The sequence below is a fragment of the Anneissia japonica genome, unplaced genomic scaffold (genome assembly GCF_011630105.1).
Source record: "Anneissia japonica isolate Jap-2015-1 unplaced genomic scaffold, ASM1163010v1 scaffold750_len1593409_cov174, whole genome shotgun sequence".
Taxonomy (NCBI): domain Eukaryota; kingdom Metazoa; phylum Echinodermata; class Crinoidea; order Comatulida; family Comatulidae; genus Anneissia; species Anneissia japonica.
Genome location: NW_022756705.1, coordinates 1,341,386 through 1,347,385, shown reverse-complemented (window position 1 = coordinate 1,347,385; position 6,000 = coordinate 1,341,386).

Below are 6,000 nucleotides of genomic sequence, written 5' to 3'. Positions count from 1 at the left end.
TTTGGTATAATAGCGCATGAATGACGCCCTCTTGCTAAATTGGAAACTTTTGAACCTTGACCGACGCTTCTATTTGTTACGCGTAAATCGCGGAGAACGCTATCTTGTGTTTATAAGATCTTTGATTTCGATTTCGTCAATGAAGAAATGAATTTTAGAGCTGTCTCTCTCCCGTGGAGAAAAGGGGAATTGACCAATTATAACACGGTTTCACGGATTCTGCTAGTTTACGCGAATGTGATTGGTTGATCGTGTAGTCACACACTCGACACGTGCTGTTATCAAAACAATAACATTGGTGAGCCACAAACCAATTTACTACAAACAACGCGATAGGATATGAAGTTTGAGAGAATAATTGGTATGAATGATAGTATAATACATATTCCCAAGTATCGAAATGCACGCCATTGTGTCGGGATTCAATATTTCGACAATAATTATGTCATCATCAGGAATCACTAAAGGCCTGGTTGGGGACCAGGGGGCGAAGCCCCCGGAAGCTTTGGCGCATAGGCCTATAGCCTTTTGATGATTTTAAGCAATGCAATTAACCTTTATTTCCATACGAAATTTTCAAAATATCCAGTGGCGGATCCAGTAATTTGAAATGGGCCCAGCCAGAGAGGGACTTTTACAGATGGAGAGTGTAGACCACCTCAGCCCCATGGTTGGGGCTTAGGTAAGAAAATTTATGATGGCACTTCTAGTTAGTCGGAAATTGCACTCTCAGACTGAATTTGAATATAATTTTAATTTTTTTTTTCCACTTTTAAATTTCGAAAAAAAAATATAGGGATGGTGGGATGGCTGGGCCCCTTGAATCTGCCACTGAAATACTCATCATAAAAAAAGTTTTTAAAATTATCCTTTTAGTTCTAATTATGCCCGCTTATGTATTTCGTGCAAACTAACCTTTAAAAATAATGATTTATTATCTACTGATTAGTTTGTAACCTATTCAAAATTCGAACCATGAAAAACAAATAAGATAAACTTAAAACAGTCATTAATTTAGTCTTTTTGCATGTACAGTACTTTTAAAATCAATCAAGAGGTTTTTGCTTTTCTCCTTTTTTTAATTTCACTTTTGTGTAAGTAATATTTCGACTACACTATTGTGAGTAGAAATAATACCGTCTAATTTACGATCAAACAGGACTAGGGAGGGAGCACCCAAAACATTAGTTAGCATTTTGATTTCACAAACATAAAGGTGATTTACTTAATTTATCACTATCAGTGGCGGCTCCAGGAAAGCAAATTAGAGGGGGGAGAGGGAGAGACTTGCACAGTTTGGGAAAGTAGATCACCTCAGCCCCACCATGGATTGGGGCTGAGGAAAGAAAATTTATGATTATGACACCTGATTGCCGGAAATGGCACTCTCAGACCTAAATTCTAATTATAATTTTCCTTTGTTTTTTCCATTTTTTAAAAATAATTTTGAAAAATGTAGGGTCGGCTCGGCCCACTTGAATCCGCCACTGATTATTATGATGTCATTGCGAGATTGCGTCAACGAAAAACTTTTGGTGGGCCTATCACTTAATCGAAATAGATAGACATATGCCTATCCGTGTCAAAGGCTGTATAATTATTGTTTAATAATGGCTATATAAAATTCAATTGACTAACTATAATTTTTTGAAATTAGGAAAAACAGTAATCCTAAATGTAGATAATATTAAACACTAGCATAACGTACGGGTCATAATAATATACAAAAGGAATAAATCGTTTATAGTAGAAATTGTGCACTTTCGAGTTTGTAAAAATATTGGCCTAATAAGTATACACGCTTCCAATTTTAACAACGTTCAGTACATTTTTTTCACAATAAAATAACCGTTGCAGCCATAAAATCGATCTAGTGGTTTCTGAAATGGTTACGAAATGTATAAACAATTGCGTTTTTACTCGGTTTTGGTCCGATACGTACCGCACTTAGAAAAGTGAACAGACAAAATTCATGAGTCATGCGTAATTGTTATTCCATTCGCTTTTAAAAGTGGGGATTTAAGTATAGAAGATTGGTGAAAAGTGGAGGGGACAATCGATATGATGTCCCCCTACTTTGAAAAGTGGGGGGTCCCCTGTCCCCCACCGATCGACGCCCATAATGGTAGTGTAATATATGGTAGTGTAGTGTATGTATGGTAGTGTAGTGTAGTGTAATTTATAGTAGTGTAGTGTAATGTATGGTAGTGTAGTGTATGATGGTAGTGTAGTGTATGTATGGTAGTGAGTGTAGTGTAATGTATGGTAGTGTAGTGTAATGTATGGTAGTGCAGTGTAATGTGTGGAGTGTAGTGTATTAGTGAAGTGAATGTTGGGTAGTGTAATTTAGTGTAGTGTAATGTATGGTAGTATAGTGTAATAATTGGTATATTTTCTGAAATGCGGTTGTTAGTTTCGGGGTTGCTACAATCAGGGAGTTGTAACAATCGATCCAACAAAGGAACAGAAGTATCAATTTCCAATAAGAAGGAGGATTTTGGATGCTATTTAAACTTTGCTGGAGATGTATTCATCATTTATTGTTTCTTTAAAAACTACATTAAAGTTCATATATATTGCAGTCGTTATTCGTTATTTGAAGGGAAAATTTTCAGTCGGTCTGCCAAAACCATATGATATATTATGTTTGAATGTTTTATTCCAAGTGTTTTAGAATGGATTATTGTATGCTGTTACTGATTCCTAATAAACCATTTCTTTGTAGCCGCATACCAAGTCATGTGCTCGTTCTACCTAGGGCCATTACAATAATCATCAACGTCCTCTTAACAGCGTCCCAATTGGTATTCACTGCATTTATTATTTTTAAATAACGGCTAACTTCCTTCAATATCATATACAATATACGACAGTATTTATTTCTAGCCGTATCTCCAGATTGATCTGGCCGAACGCCCTCTTGAGGCGTAGCATTGTGTAATACAATGTTCCCGACGGTTATTTGGACCTGTTAAAGATGTGTATAAGAGACAGTATCTGTAGGCTAATATGTTACTAAAAATAGAGTACTCTTCAAAGAAGCAAATACCTGTGCATCAATGACATCATAATCCGGTCTGCAATCTCAAATTAATTAATTTCCTGGAATGAATCCACAAACAAATATGCCTTGTATGGAGATCCAGGCTGGCTACCAATCGAGTCAATTCAAAACAATTTCATAATACAATTTTTTTAACAGACTTAAAAACATGGATGAAAAAAAAATGCCCACGAATTTTATTCAAAGCAATTAATCATGTTGAACCCTCATTAAAATGGAAATGGCTAGATACAATGAAAGGTATATTGAATAAATGTGATCTCTCAAGAATGTACAATACCGAACCTCAAAATAGCTGAATGTTAAAAAGATTAATAAAGAGACTGACGCTAAAATATGGTTTGAAAATTGTAAATTAAAAAGTTCACTAACAGAGTATATCAGATACAAAGACAGACCTATATTTAAACCCTATCTGCTAGACAAAATAAATTTCAAAGGAATTACATTAAAATTCAAAACACGAACTAATTCTCTAAACCTACAGGATAAAAAGCAGACATGGTCTGCACAAAACAATGGTTTTTGTAAATTATGCTCCCGAAATTTAAAAGAAACAACCGACCATTTGTATTTATTTGTGATAAAATCCAGCCATTTAGAAAAAAAAGGTTTATAATGATTTAAAAATAATCTTGTTAAATGGGGATTAGGTGAATTTTGGGAACTTTTTATAACCGGATCGTTAGATTATAAACATAATTTATTTCTCGATAATCTTGATGACCAATTCGGTAACCATAAATTAGCAGAAATATTTGATAATTCTTGTAAGGTAATTCTCGAAGGGGCATGGAAATTAAGATCTGAAATATATAAATCCATGGCCACATTACCACCCGTTAAACTTTAATTAATTTTTGTATTTCCTTTTAATTTGTTAATAAATATGAACCTTTATGATCTGTTAGTTCTAAGCTCTATATTTTGTTATAAATACCTTGTAAAATGTAAAGTAGAAATATAATTACTGTAGTTTTATTATTAATTAGTGTTTATATTCCCTTTAAATGTGTTACTGTAGTAAATATGAACCCATATTTGGTGTTCTAGCTCTGTATTAACTTGACTGCAACTCTGTAAATAATACGGTACTGTAAGACTACCGTACCACATAGGCCTACATGCCATGTTGATAAATTTTACTTTGTATATACATTTTAGTTTAATTTACTTCTAGTTTAAGTTTATTTTTATTATATTTGGATGCACCGTTATTGTCCATCGTGTGCCACTGTTACGAAAGTGATAGCCATTAAATTGAATTGAAAAAACACATGCACACGACCCTCCTTCCAAGAACCAGTGATCCAGTTGGTTAAGTCATTTGCATATATGCAGCAAAAGGTACTGGGTTTTAATCCCAGTTGGAGCAACTTCCCACACAAATGTATATATTTAATTCAAAATTAAAGTTGCAATACTTTTGGCACTATTCCATGTTTATTTATACCAGATGAATTTATTTCTCGATAATCTTGATGACCAATTCGGTAACCATAAATTAGCAGAAATATTTGATAATTCTTGTAAGGTAATTCTCGAAGGGGCATGGAAACTTCCCACATAAATGTATATATTTAATTCAAAATTAAAGTTGCAATACTTTTGGCACTATTCCATGTTTATTTATACCAGATGAACAAATATGACAATACTTTACAGGCAGGCAGCCTGTATTACTTTTTCAAAATACGCATATCTAGGCTACAATATTTTATTTTAAATACATATACCCCGGTATACCGTATCCATGGAGGTATCTAATGATACTATTTATTAAAGCATTGACACTTGCAATAATTCTTGTAAATAATTATCAAGATTTTGTTGATTAAATACAAATTCATTTAATTTCATTTATCCATGTCAATATGCCTAAATCAAGACTTAATGTCAGGGAGCTTTGGACATCACTACACCACTATATAAAGAACATAACACCAGTTGTCCTTTGCACAAATGCATTGGCATAAGCACATTGAAAAAACGAAAGTCAGGATCAATTAATTTTCATACAGAACTTAATTTTGTCATTATATGACAATTAGATATAAGTATGATTTTCTTTATGTTTTTTACAATTATCTAACTTAATTTCTTTGCATTCAAAAATAAGCATTGACATATTTACAGATTGATTAATATTTTGCTTATGAAATAGTATTTAATAAATTATCATTATCAGTAAAAGTATTTAGATTTAAGTTGACAAAAAAATGATAGATTTAACATGATTCAAATTTCCGATGCTCTATGTATTGGTATTTAAGAGAGCTTTTGTCACTTGTCAATTTTTGTCAATGAGCGTAAGTCATTGGCCGTATTCGATTGGTTGGTCGTTCTTCGTTAAACCAGACCCACCTGCGCAGCGGTAAAATCCTACTTAACGAAGACTTCAGCTTGTGTCAGTATGGGTTTTTCGTAAAAAAATATTTTCATCCAGTTTTTGAATTCTGTTAGCTGACAATTATTTTTTGACTTCATGTGGGTAAATATTACAATTTTTAATTTCTTAAATTTAATCGAAATTATATTAACACAAATGTTGTTTCTAAACTCACCAATCGGCCATGTTTGTTTTGGTCACTTGAATAACTTAACGCTGATTAACGCACTCTGGTTTGCGTTAATTTTCGTTGTCAACGAATTCTATTTTATGAACCAGTTGAATGAAAATAATACTCAAAGAAAATTCGTAGTCAACGAAATGAACCAGTCGAATACGCCCATTATGTCATAGGCCTACATGGCGATTCTCAACAGACACATATAGATATTTCTTTCATACATCCTTACTGAACGTGTGTATCAACAAGCCTTAACGACTATTATATTTTTTGTATTCAATCAGTAGTGTATCTAAGTATTGAAATGGGGATCTGATGAAAGTAGGGGTAGGTTATGTAAGGGGCCACTAGTGGGCAAAATAAAGT